The sequence below is a fragment of the Pinus tabuliformis genome, chromosome 3_1 (genome assembly GCF_031772625.1).
Source record: "Pinus tabuliformis cultivar Carrire ecotype Pingquan chromosome 3_1, CPIR1, whole genome shotgun sequence".
Taxonomy (NCBI): Eukaryota; Viridiplantae; Streptophyta; class Pinopsida; order Pinales; family Pinaceae; genus Pinus; species Pinus tabuliformis.
The window spans coordinates 4,890,890-4,905,939 of record NC_142301.1 but is presented as its reverse complement, the minus strand read 5'-3'; the positions used below and the strand labels follow the sequence as shown (position 1 = coordinate 4,905,939).

The 15,050-nt window shown below is 37.8% G+C and overlaps 1 pseudogene across 1 annotated transcript in view; it reads left to right on the top strand.

The window, feature by feature from the left end:
- The first annotated feature begins 2,335 nt into the window (after positions 1–2,335).
- Positions 2,336–15,050, top strand: part of LOC149185491 (F-box/kelch-repeat protein SKIP4 pseudogene) — a 29,028-nt pseudogene continuing 16,313 nt past the window's right edge. Inside the window, exon 1 of the transcript XR_016255628.1 lies at positions 2,336–2,755. The product of XR_016255628.1 is annotated as an F-box/kelch-repeat protein SKIP4 pseudogene (transcript). The remainder of the gene's footprint in view (positions 2,756–15,050) is intronic.

Below are 15,050 nucleotides of genomic sequence, written 5' to 3'. Positions count from 1 at the left end.
GATTCTCTTCTGTTGGGAGGAGATTCCACTCGAATAGCAAAGGAATTCAATGGGACCTTGCATAGCTTCTGTATCATTTCAGGAGTGCTTATTAATAAAATAAAAAGTGCAGTGTACAGTTGGAACACAGAGGAGCAAACCACACTCCGAATTGCTAGAATTCTGGACTTTCCGGGCTATGCCTCCTGGGACAAAATTCAATACCTGGGACTGCCTTTAACTCTGGGGGAAAACCGAGCCTCACTCTGGACTGAAGCCATCAACAAGATTAAAACCAAGATAGTGAGATATGCCATTCCCTTGGATTGGAAATTTGTGGTAAATTCTATTTATTAAAGAAAGCTTGACTCATGACACTGTTGTTACTTTGAAGAATAGACACACAAATTTGATGAGCAATTCCTTGTATTGGTTCCTTGAGCCGAGTTCTCGATTGTTCAAACATGGCATTACATGCTGGCCACATTGTTCATTTTATTTAGAAACAAGTCCAGTGATTGTGAATTATTATCTTAGCACAACAAGGGTTGGCCTATTGTTGACAATAAAAGGAAAGTCACTAAAACTTGTTGATGGTTATTACTAGCCTATGGTACCAAATTAGTGACAAAACCTTAAACCCAACCCTAAGTGGAGCCTTCATGCCCATACAATGATTAAAGAAGCATGGTCTCAACCTTGATCATCTTAATAGATTTAATTAAATGGGATATCAATGTGTTAGGGAATTGCATTGAAGACAAAATTATTAGTGATTGTGTATTGCTAAGTCTTGGCTTTTATTAACATGATTACTATCATGTTGTTAGCTGGTTGATGTGCACAAGTTAGACTAGAGTGCATGCCATGCCTCTAATCTTCAAGAGTAGTTGCACTAAGTACTAAATCAAGAATAAAGGCCTTGTAACCATTCAAAGAACATAGATATATCCACAAGTTAGAGAGACAAAGATCATAAGAGTTAATTCCACAAACTATCTATTTTAATGAAGCAAGTGGGTTGTAAGTCCCTCATTTACAGTTCAAACAAAAACATTACAAACATACTAATTACGAATACAAGTTTTACAAAAGGCATATATATTAAAGAAGGATAATATCACATTAATTTAAGGCCTTATACTTTAAAACCAAACGAACACATAAACATTGAAGAAGGATCTCATCACATCAACTTAGAACCTTATACCAACAAAGCACATAGACTTTAAAGAAGGATACCATCATGTAACATACAACTTTATACCCAAGATAAAACTTCTAATAATTTTTTATCACATGATACAAAATACATGGAAGACCAAAAACATAAACATTGAAGAAACATCTCATCACATCAACTTTGAACCTTATACCAACAAAACATTGAAGAAGGATCTCATCACATCAACTTGTCACCTTATACAAAAAAAAAACATGTAAAATTAAAAAAAAATATACCATGTCAACTTTATACCCAAAACAAAACTTCTAATAATTATCACATGAATTATCACATCATTTTTTTTATACGGTGGGAAAACCATCATAACTCAGTTGTCAAACTAACAGTGAAGACAACCATCTCTAGCTGCTAACCGCGAATGCAGGCTGACTCATCATCGTTATTCAAGGAAAACCACGCCACCTGGAACAACCCGCTGGGTGGTCTGTAAGGGTGTAGACTTTCATTTCTACCAAATGCCTCTGGATCTTGGATCGTTAACCTGTTTCCTTACGTCCGAGGAAAATGAGCTCTTAGCCAAACAGAAACAGTTTTAAGACATACTCCAAACCCATAAATTATCACATAATATAGAATACATTTAAATATTATTACATAGATATATTATATTACTTAAAATTAAAAGTAATTAAAAAATAAAGTTAATTGTCTTTTAAATTATAAATTTTTATATCAATTTATAAACCATGTATAAATTGACAAATTGTATGACAAATTACGTTATAATATTTGTATGACAAATTGACTATAGTTGTACCATCGCACTAACACCATAGTACTTATATACATCATTATTACAATTAACCATACCCCATTGCTCAAATGTCTAAATATTCAATAATATAATAATGAAATTGATTTAGCTATGAAAATATATATATACGACCAAGTTAATTATACTTGATATTTGAAATTTCAATTTCATTTCTAATTATGCTAAAAGATTATTATATTATTCTTATAATTAATGGGGTATTTATGTCGTTGAAAGCACGACTAAGTGAATTATGTAAATTAATCTATTACCTATAGACAGAAAAGTTTAATGTTTTATTAATGGAAGGACCAGATGTAGGCTTAAAGGCATCTTATTTGTGCGCATTTTCCGTTTTATAATTTCTTTCACGATACGAAATCTGAGCTATTTTAACGCAAGGATTCTCTGAGCCATTTCGATGGCAACAATTCTCTGATATAACAGCCCCAGGTTATTCACGGTTCGTTTGGTCTCAGAGAGAACGATCCCCATTGCGGGGTGTTGCGGGCTGGAAGAAGAAGCTCATTTTAAGGTCTATATTGTTTTCCTTGCGTCATACACCCTTTTCTGGACTTTATTCAACGTTAAATCGGAGAAAGCCGAGAGCTAATCTTCCAGTTTGGCTGCCTGATTTATCCAAAGGGACCCTTTATAGCCTGGTCTATACTCACCTATCCGACGGGCATTCATGCATAGCCGCCATCGAATGAAGCCCTAGTTTATCAGAGCCCGTGGAGCGCAATATCTGATTCCGCCGCTGGGTTGATGTGCAGGTAAGGGTTCGCATTTTCTAGGGTTCGAATTATCAATAGTTTTTTAATACTGCATTAGTTTCAATCATATATATATGTGTGTGTGTTATAGAGGGGATTGAGATGTACAGATACATCTTCTAGTTTTTAGTCAGCAAACATAAGGTCAATTTTTTCTTTAAATCTGAACGGTAATGTCTGATCACATGGCAAATTTCAAGCTTTTTCTCATTTGGGATTTGGGATTACTGCATTTCTCTATATATATCCACAAAAGACCAAATTAAGTCAGAGTGACTTTAATGTAGAACAAGCATTTATAACTATTCAAAAGGAAAAGAGTTAAAAGGAAAAGAGGACCATAAAAACGGGCTAAACGTTGAAGAAGGCCCAATAAAGAGACAATGCACCTGAGAAGAAGGTGCACCGACCTGGAGCTAGCCTTGCTTGCCATCTGAATCAGTAGTTTAGAATCTAGATGTCAACACGTAGTGCAATTAATATCCTCTCGGTAATTGACCTGGGTATGCACAGAAAATCATCGACATTTTTTTTTGGTTATAAATTTTTAAATGTCATTGTTAGATTGTTTTTTTATAAAAATATTAGAATTTGCTAGGATTTTATATAAATGGTTAGCCTTTAAAATTTTCTTTTGGACTTAATGAATGACTTTTGGACTTAATGAATGAATGAATGAATGAGATTTTAATGTGTATGAGAAACGCTAGCTTCTATGCTTCTCACGTTTTGTAATTTAATCTTTAGTTGATGCGATTTAGTTCCTAATTGAGCAATAAGAATCTTTGCTCTCCATGGAATGTTAGCTCCAATGTACTCTTTTTGTTGGAGATTAAAAGTATGGTTGAATTCCTCAACATAGTACATCTTCTTTCTACCCAACTCTTTTCCCCATATACGCTTGCAGAACTTCTCCATCACAAAATTCTTTAACTCCTTGCTATTTGTGGGACATGCATTGAGGTAGATATTCCATTTATGCATCCATTTGTTGTTTTGTCTCATCCATGTTTTCTTTCTTTTACTCATGCCTTCATTGAAGGCAAATGGGCTAAACGTTGAAGAAGGCCCAATAAAGAGACAATGCACTTGAGAAGAAGGTGCACCAACCTAGAGCTAGCCTTGCTTGTCATCTGAATTAGTAGTTTAGAATCCAGATGTCAACACATAATGCAATTAATATCCTCTCGGTGATTGACCTGGGTATGCACAGAAAATGATCGATATTTTTTTTTTGGTTATAAATTTTTAAATGTCATTGTTAGATTATTTTTTTATAAAAATATTAGAATTTGCTAGGATTTTATGTAAATGGTTAACCTTTAAAATTTTCTTTTGGACTTAATGAATGATTGAATGAGATTTTAATGTGTATGAGAAACGCTAGCTTCTATGCTTCTCGCGTTTTGTAATTTAATGTTTAGTTGATGCGATTTAGTTCCTAATTGAGCAATAAGAATCTTTGCTCTCCACGGAATGTTAGCTCCAATGTACTCTTTTTGTTGGAGATTACAAGTATGGTTGAATTCCTCAACATAGTACATCTTCTTTCTACCCAACTCTTTTCTCCATATACGCTTGCAGAACTTCTCCATAACAAAATTCTTTAACTCCTTGCTATTTGTGCGACATGCATTGAGGTAGATATTCCATTTATGCATCCATTTGTTGTTTTGTCTCATCCATGTTTTCTTTCTTTCACTCATGCCTTCATTGAAGACAACTTTAAGCCATCTACCTACTCCCATTTGCTCAATTCTTTTTAGATATCTTATGAGATGCATCATAGTAATTGCTTCGATGCGAGCTGCCCCTGTTTCACTCAACATTATCTCATAAGGAATTGAACTTTTTATTTTGAACTTGCTTATGATCAAGCGTTTTTGGATTTTCTCAATTTGTTTCCATTTTGAAACGGAAGTGCTGCTAGCCCACAATTCACACCCATAGAGCATCACCAAGCAAACTAGGAGCCCATAAGCACCTTAGTCGTTTTCCAATCCCATAGCTTTGCCTCTCTACATCTATTTTGAAGAGCATATAATGTTTTCTACCCTCCTAAAATTATCTTCTTTCTGCAGTCCTCCTAATTAAGCTTGTTGTTGAAATCAATCCCAAGGTACTTGTACTCATTTACTTTTTCAAAAATATTGCCTTCAAAGAAGAGTGTATGCTGACTTTGCTTCCTTTTATTAGAAAAAATCATTATTTTAGTTGTAAATTGATATATATTATAAACATCACTCTTATTTATAGTCGAGTATCGTTGATGAACTTGTAATATTCAAACTTAAGTAACCACTAGTACTTTAGAAGAATCTAGTAATACATCTCCTAGCAAGTTTCTAATAGTGATGACACTTCTGATTGAGTATGACTCCTATAAGGTCGATGCCTACGTGGTGCATGCCAATGAATAGTTCCACTTTTGATTGGGTCAGACTCCTATAAGGCCTGTTCCTAGGTGGTGCAGACCAATGAATAGTTCCACTTCTGATTGGGTCAGACTCCTATAAGGTCGGTTCCTAGGCAGTGCAGGCCAATGAATAGTTCCTGATGGGCTTAGTATATACAGGCCCCAGGGTTTTTCTCAAGCCCTTGTGGAGATAATGAAACGTTTCTCGAACCTTATAATATATTGGCCACCTAAAGATAAAGTGCTCCTTTGTCTGCGCTTTATGTGATAGGGAAAATCTTGCAAATCTGTTCCACTCTCAACTAGTGTGAGCACGCTTGAAGCTGTGCAAGAGGAAAATAAAGCCGATGTAACAAATGGAATTGAAGGCAGTTGGCTCGATCGAAGATCTGGAGGAAATGCTTTAAACAAAATGCCAACTCAGGTTTGAGAGGCCTGAGTGGTGCAATCTAAAAGACTCGCATGCAGTTCCTGCGAAAATCTTTCCTTATTGCAGATTCAATTTTCTCTTTTAGTGGGAGGACACAAGGAGGGGCATCAAAGAGAGATTTCTGATTGAGTATGAAGGGAAACAACCAAATGAAATGTTTATTTATTGCAAGAGTTATTGTGTCTCAACAAGGCCACCGACTCAATTGCACCAAGTATGCAAATTTATTTGAGAAGCAAAGTGCGAAAAATAGTTATTAATGCTTGAGGAGGAGTATGCTGGATGTTGTAGTCCGTGGAGACAGATGATAAGCCTGAGGTGGTCTTGAGACAAAGGGGAGATATAGTCAACTCTCTTTGTACAGCGCGTTAAGTAACAATTTGTTTGCATCAAATAAGATGTTGAAGCACGATTGTCCAGACCCTCTTGATGCAAGATCATGTGCCCCATACTTTAGAACCATATAAAACATGTTATAACACTATAATGAGTGCATTGAAGAGCTTTTAATCCTGGATTGAGAGAAACATTATAGCTTGTTCAGTTGTGTAGGCTAAACAACCCACAAGAGTGAAACAAGCAACACAAAGACTTCCGTTTGTGTTAATTTTAGGCAACAATGGTATGTTCTATGCTTTAGAGCAATTTTACTTCAATTTCTTAATTAGCCCAATATCAATATCCAGTTTAGCAATCACATCAACATGATAGTAAAATGCAGATAGAACATAAACATAAACAGTAGAAGACAAGCCAAGACAAGAGGACACAAGATGTGGCACCAACCAGGGACAAACCCCAATGTGGGGAAACCCTTGATCAATTCTTCTTATAGTCTTCAATAGTTCAACAGAGAGAGAGATAGTACAATTTACAAATCTGATAATTTATGACAGTAGCAAAAGAGCCCTAACCAGAAAAGTCAACACTGGTCAACAGGGCAGATTTGACCCTCAACAAATTGGTCAACTTCAGTCAACTTCGGTCTCCAAACAACAAGATGAATTAGCCCTCAAAACAACCCAAAAACAACCTAGTCAAAATCTAGTCAAACAGGCCACTTGCGGTCAACCCTAACTGTAGTCAACGCTAGTCAAAGTCAACGTTTAGCTTTGATTTCTATGCCTAGAAATGCGGCCTGCCCAAACAGAGATAGCCCTCACAAAAACGCAATCAAAGGAGTCAATGTTGCTGGTCAACGCATGGTCAAACTATCCCAGAAATTTGGTCAATGCCCAAAACAAAAATTTCTCCTTCTTTCCTTCGCACATGTGGAGAGAGAATGCTGCCCAGAAATGCGTACCCAATCAATGAGGAGAGAGAGATGTGTGAGGATGAGTGTGTCCAAATGAGGCTAAGGCATCATGTATTTATAGCAAACGTTGAGGATGAATAGATGTGACTGTTGGGCTTTTGAGCCTACATAAGTTTGCTCGCTGACCTTGACAATTTGTCCATAATCAAAATAAATTCATAACTTCATTTGTACATGTTGGAATCAGATGATCTTTAGATCAATCCTACACCTCTCGGAGAGAGGAATCCAAGAAAAATATCAGCTGTCATAAGGAAGATGACCCATGTGGAGTTTGGCCCTAGTTGCCAGTTTTAATAGTTTGACTATACTATCAAGACAGGGGGTGGCTATTATTTTGTCTTAAACACTTTGCACTTGTACCTTTCCACAACCAAGTATTCATGTGTCCAAGGGGAATTGAACCTTGGTGGTTGGCTTGACATGCTTCTTCAGTGTTAAATCACCCTATACACAAAATCTTAGGGAATAATGAAGGGGATAAGGTAAGAAAATAAAAAAATAGGCTTTAAATTTTTTGAAATTAGAATGTGGAGAAAAGTTTAGAGTGGGAAACACATCTTATTTGGTCGTGTGTGTGATTATTCGATTTTGGAAATACCAATCCTTACCCTCATCAACATATTTCCCTTTTTGAAACCTTGCTTATTTTTATTCTTCAATGAACATTTATTTCCTTTTTCAACATTTAAAAAGATTTCATTATTGTGTCAAATTGATGAACAACATAATTGTGTAATTGTGCTTATGATAGAAGTAGAATGAAAAAATGCCAAATTCTTGTTTCTAGTGAGAAGATTCTAAAATATTAATGCAACCCTAGGGAACCAAGAAGGCTGCCTGATGAAAGGTGATTTCGGGGTATAGCCAAAATCCGTTTCATTTATAAATTTGATCCTGAGGCCTGTGGGTTATGGCCCACAAAACCTATTGGAAGCGTTATTCGACTTTAAACCTTTAAAACCCCGGACCATTTAACTATTGGGATTTTTCTTAAAAACTGGGACCACACCACTTTAACGCAAATACACAGGAAACAACGGGAGAACCCGCTACGAACACATAAGCTGGAACTCAAAAACTATACACCCGCATTCATAAATATCGTCGGGTCCGCTCTTTCGCTTTCCATTCTGCAGCACTTCCGATCTCCAATCGCTCCGAGCTCTGATCTACGCTTATCGACTATTTGCGTATCGCTATGTCTCATATCGGCATTTTGGATGTCGGCACACCATATTCGCTAGTCCTTAACTCCTCTGATTGGATTTGCGATCACATCTTGACCCTCAGTCAGGCTCGTGATTTGACGGTTGTGATTAAATCGCGTGATCGCATTTCGCAAATCCTCAAGGCCAGATCCCTTCTACTTCAATGTGCTGATCCGATCAGTGTTACGGACCCGATAAGGGTATAGGTTCCATTTATGAAATTTCAAGTTCGGATTCGGATCCAGTTCTGTGTTATTCAATGGAATTACGCTTTGAAGCCACTTCCTTTGCCATACTCTATTACGACACGCACAACACTCGGGCAACAATTAACTATGATATTTTAGATCGCCATCGATCTTTTCAGTGATCGATGGTCAATCAACACACTTATAAACGAGATTTAACCCATTCATGGATATATACAACATAACTGAAATACACAGGCACGCGGAAATCCACAGAACACACAATCTATTCATTATACAATATTGAATACAGGCTAAGGCATTTCAGCCTTAGAACGAGTTCTCTCTCGATTACATTCTGCTCACTCGGGTTTACATAAATCTCTATCTATATCACTATCCCCCTCACACACACAGACTCTCTTTTTATAAGAGATTACAACAGTCGTGGATCATTTAAGATGCACGATTTCTTCCCACAATCACTCAACAAACCCCTAAACTCTCTATACACATACATGCATATGGCAGATTACATTTAATTAAGTCTTCGAGAGACTTATCGCTTCCATCATTTTAGCCCTGTTTTAACAGAATTTCTCCGGTTTAGCTTTGATGGTCCACGTCTCCTCTCGTTCTCCGCTTTGGATTCCTCTTTTGATTAAGGGGGGTTAGATGCTCCTGCATCAGACTCTCGAGGCACAAAAATTTATGACCTCCTGGTCATATGCTTCTCCTTATCCTTAGCAATTCTACCCACATCCCTGTGGAATTGCCTTTATGATCTTTTGTGAGCTGCAACCAAACCTCTGCAGTAACAGTCTTCCTCTGCTACACGATACCTCACCAAGCTTTCTCCTCTGAGCTTAGTCTTTTGGCATCCTTCTGGTTCTCTTCTCTGGAACCAATTGAGCACTCCATGCTCTAGGCTTGCTGCAAGTCTTCTCACCTTCCGCTGCCGTTCGCTGTACGACAGTAAAGACCATAACTCTCCAGTCTTCAACACAACTGTACCTCTTCTCCTTCTGCTTGCACTCTTCTTCCTTTTCGCAGGAAATCCTTTCCCTGCTCTGATACCACTTGATGAAGGTGAATTTGGGGTATAGCCAATTTCCCCTTTCTTTAACATTTTCTATCCTGAGGCCTGTTGGTTACGGCCCACAAAACCTATTGGAAGCGTTATTTGGCTTTAAACCTTTAAAAACTTGGACCATTTAACTATCGGGATTTTTCTTAAAAACTGGGACCGCACCACTTTAACGCAAATACATAGGAAACAATGGGAGAACCCGCTACGAACACATAAGCCGGAACTCCGATCTCCGCTTATCGGCTATCAACGTATCGCTATGTCGCATATCGGCATTTCGGATGTCGGCACACCATATTCGCCAGCCCTTAACTCCTCCGATTGTGATTTGCGATCACATCTTGACCATCGATCAGGCTCGCGATCCGACGGTTGTGATTAAATCAGTGATCGCATTTCGCAAATCCTCAAGGCCAGACCCCTTCCACTTCAATGCGCCGATCCGATCAGTCTTACGGACCCGATAAGGGTATAGGTTCCATCTATGAAATTTCAAGTCCGGATTTAGATCCAGTTCTGTGTTATTCAATGGAATTACGCTTTGAAGCCACTTCCTCTGCCATACTCTGTTACGACACGCACAACACTCAGGCAACAATTAACTATGATATTTTAGATTGCCATCGATCCTTTCAGTGATCGATGGTCAATCAACACACTTATAAACGAGATTTAAACCATTCACGGATATATACAACATAACTGAAATACACAAGCACGCGGAAATCCACAGAACACACAATCTATTCATTATACAATATTGAATACAGGCTAAGGCATTTCAGCCTTAGAACGAGTTCTCTCTCGATTACATTCTGCTCACTCGGGTTTACATAAATCTCTATCTATATCACTATCCCCCTCACACACAGACTCTTTTTATAAGAGATTACAACAGTCGTGGATCATTTAAGATGCACGATTTCTTCCCACAATCACTCAACAAACCCCTAAACTCTCTATACGCATACATGCATATGGCAGATTACATTTAATTAAGTCTTCAAGAGACTTATCGCTTCCATCATTTTAGCTCTGTTTTAACAGAATTTCTCCGGTTTAGCTCTGATGATCCACGTCTCCTCTCATTCTCCGATTTGGATTCCTCTTTTGATTAAGGGGGGTCAGATGGTCCTGCATCACTGCCCACTGTCACCACAACAGATCTTCATCTCTCTTTACGCTGGCTCTCCTTTGACACAAGGAGGGTATCCCTAAGTGTAGGCTGAACCTTTAGGAGTAAATTGGATGGTGGATCGGTACTGGTGCCAATCCAAGAGTTATGTGGTCAAGGATCCAGAAACAAAGAGGGTTTAAGAGTACGGTGAAGGAAAAATTAAGCGATATAACAATGTGCCATAATTACTCCAATTGAATTTTTAGGTTATAATAGAGTGAGAGTCTTGACAGGAAATGCATCATCACAGCCATGCATTTACAACCAATAAATAATGTCCAACCCTAAAGGAATAACCATAACATGAGATTCCAAAAGAAAAGGACAAAGTAGGACAAATTTCTAAAGAATGGACAACCAACAACACATCACGCCTTTAGTAACAATCCACTAAGATTAAATGCGTCATTAACATGTCCAAATCTCCAATCCAAAATCTTAGCAAAAGATTCCTTCAATGTTCAAAGTTACATTAAGGATTCAAGGAGGGTTCAAAATCTCTACCCTAGTCACTTCTCATTGTGTAGAACAACCCTCTAAAGATTGTTTCCAACAATAAGAGGCAATGGCTACTCTAGCATAAAACCCTAGTTATCCAAGAGAAAAAAAGAAGAATGATGGAAACCGCCCCTTGATTTTCTTGTCCTACTAGATGTTTAACTAGGCTTGGAGAATTTCCTTAAAAATCCAACCATGAAAATAATGGAGAGAGATAATCCTTAAATATATTTTCTAGCTCAATTTCTTTAAAATAAAATAATAATATATGGCTACTAGATCCACAAATTCCTCCAAGAAGAAATATTAAAGTGCTAGCTATTTTTAGATCCATAATTTCACCAATGGGAAATATACCAATTCCAAATTCTCTTAAAGAGAAGGGTCTTCCTCACCTTTGGTCTTTAATATCCTTGTAAAACATGTTTGATGCCTCCTTGATCAAAGGTGTCCTCTATCTAAGATTTTCTCAAAGCTTGTGTCAACTATGATGCTCTTATTTGATGGATGGTTTGACCCTTTACTTTTTGAGATAATGAATAGATGCCATATGTAAGGTGCTCTCCAGGATAGGCCCATCCTTGAATGAATAACGAACTTAAAAAAAAGGGTTTAAGTGTTTATTTGAGGCATGCTTCTTTAACTAGGTCTCAATTTATCTCATATAATATCAATAAGTACTCAACTAACTCCTAATAATGAATGTTGACTTTGTCATGAGAGTTTTAACATGCCACTCGCCCACTTTCACTTTAGCGATCCTCAAAATGAGGCTTTCTCTTTTCCTTATAATAATGGAATGTTGCCATTATTGATTATTTAACCCCATACTTGGCATGCTTGTTTAACTAGGTCTCCATTTATCACATATAATATCAATAAATGCACAACTAATTCGTCATAACAATGAATGTTGACTTTGTCATGGGAGTTTTAATCAATGTTCCATGGGGATGCATCCCCCAGGGTGGGGTGCATGCACCCCACGCTTCCCACGCACCTCGACGATGGGATACCCTAGGAAACGTTTCCCCATGTCCCCCTTTTGGGGTGACGTAGGGGGGAACATTTCCCCATTGTGGGGGATGCGTTTCCCCAAAAGGGATGCTTCTAGGCATCCCCCATTAAAAGGGGGACACCCAAAAGGGCCCCTTTTGAGGGGGGATGCCCAAAAGCACCCCTTTTGAGTTTTAGTTATATCAATTTACTATTCTAGTCTTCAAAATTTAGTATCTACTATAGTCCATTTTGCTTAGTACTAATTAGATTCTAGAATGATGAATGATGAATTTAAATTTTAAATCAAATTAGAATTGAGAATGATGAATGATGAATTTAATTTTTAAACCAATGTAGATTCCAGAATGATGAATGATGAATATGGATCAATGCATTTCATTATTGAATCTCGTGGTGTATGGATGAATGATGAGTATGATGTATGTATCAATATGAATGATTAATATGGATCGGTGTATTTCACGTCCCCTTGTCCCCCCTAAATTTCCATAAAATATGAGGATACTCCCACACCCCACCCCCCGTGTGTGTCTCCTCGCACTCACCCCCCCCATTGTAGAGTCTTGGTGGAACATAGGTTTTAACATGCCACTTGTTCTTTTTCACTTTAGCGCTCCTTAACATGAGGCATCTTCTTTTCCTTATAATCATTGAATGTTTCCATTGTTGATTTTTTAGCTCTATAGCCTTGAAACTTTGGGATCTTTGATGATATTTGAGACCTATCTCATTAGAATACTTTGTCTTTAATATCCTTGTAAAACATGTTTGATGCCTCCTTAATCAAAGGTGTCCTCTATCTAAGATTTTCTCAAAGCTTGTGCCAACTATGATGCTCTTATTTGATGGATGGTTCGACCCTTTACTTATTGAGATAATGAATAGATTCCTTATGTAAGGTGCTCTCCAGGATAGGCCCATCCTTGAATGAATAACGAACTTAAAAAAAAAGGGTTTAAGTGTTTATTTGAGGCATGCTTCTTTAACTAGGTCTCCATTTATCTCATATAATATCAATAAGTACCCAACTAACTCCTAATAATGAATGTTGACTTTGTCATGAGAGTTTTAACATGCCACTCGTCCACTTTCACTTTAGCGATCCTCAACATGAGGCTTTCTCTTTTCCTTATAATCATGGAATGTTGCCATTATTGATTATTAAACCCCATACCTGGCATGCTTGTTTAACTAGGTCTCCATTTATCACATATAATATCAATAAATGCACAACTAATTCGTCATAACAATGAATGTTGACTTTGTCATGGGAGTTTTAATCAATGTTCCATGGGGATGCGTCCCCCAGGGTGGGGTGCATGCACCCCACGCTTCCCACGCACCTGGGACAGTGGGATACCCTAGGAAATGTTTCCCCACGTCCCCCTTTTGGGGTGACGCATGGGGGAACATTTCCCCATTGTGGGGGACGCGTTTCCCCAAATTGGATGCTTCTGGGCATCCCCCATTAAAAGGGGGACACCCAAAAGGGCCCCTTTTGAGGGGGGATGCCCAAAAGCACCCCTTTTGAGTTTTAGTTATATCAATTTAGTATTCTAGTCTTCAAAATTTAGTATCTACTATAGTCCATTTTGCTTAGTACTAATTAGATTCTAGAATGATGAATGATGAATTTAAATTTTAAATCAAATTAGAATCGAGAATGATGAATGATGAATTTAATTTTTAAACCAATGTAGATTCCAGAATGATGAATGATGAATATGGATCAATGCATTTCATTATTGAATCTCGTGGTGTATGGATGAATGATGAGTATGATGTATGTATCAATATGAATGATTAATATGGATCAGTGTATTTCACGTCCCCTTGTCCCCCCTAAATTTCCATAAAATTTGAGGATACTCCCACATCCCACCCCCCGTGTGTGTATCCCCGCACTCACCTCCCCCCATTGTAGAGTCTTGGTGGAACATAGGTTTTAACATGCCACTTGTTCTTTTTCACTTTAGCGCTCCTTAACATGAGGCATCTTCTTTTCCTTATAATCATTGAACGTTTCCGTTGTTGTTTTTTTAGCTCTATAGCCTTGAAACTTTGGGATCTTTGATGATATTTGAGACCTATCTCATTAGAATACTTGCATCGAGTTGAGCATTGTGGTACCACTCTCTAGTAAGTCTTTTGGTAGACTTGCCTACATCACTACTAGGTATTTATCTCAAGAGACCTAGGATGTAGTTCTGATTGCATTGGTACCATTCTCCAATAACTTATTTCTCTTGCGATCCACTTCTCTATGGCTACCGCTTAAGGTGTAAAGTTATCCACCAAAGTCTCCTCTCTAGAAACTCAGTGTGATGAATTGCAACACAAGATATACCACAATTACTCCTCTGCTCAACAAAATATTGATGTCATCCATGACAAGCTAACCAAGCTAGAGTCACTACTCAACCATATGTCCAAACTCATGGCTCCACCAAAGTCTCCTCTCTAGAAGCTTAGTGTGATGAATTGCAACACAAGATATACCACAACCATTCCTTTGCTCAACAAAATCTTGATGTCAGTGATGACAAGCTAGCCAAGCTGGAGTCAGTATTCAACCATATGTCCAAACTCATGGCTATGCAAACTCGAATCCTCAGTTCACAATCCAAGCATTATCAATGGTCGAACCAATCGTCCCACAATGAAGGGGCTAAATTATCCAATCTTATTGGGCATCACTCCAACTCACTTGTTTGTGATTCCACGACTCACATGTGGCACAAACTTCCTAAAGTTGATCTCAACATATTTGATGCATTTGACCCCACAAGATGGGTCACTTAGGTCGAACATTACTTTTCCTTGCATGGCATCACAAATGGCTTGATGAAACTTTGCATGGATGTTTTATATTTGGATCCTAAATGTTGGCAATTGTGGCAATAACATAAGAACTCGCATGAAGTTTATATTGCTTGGACACAATTTGTCT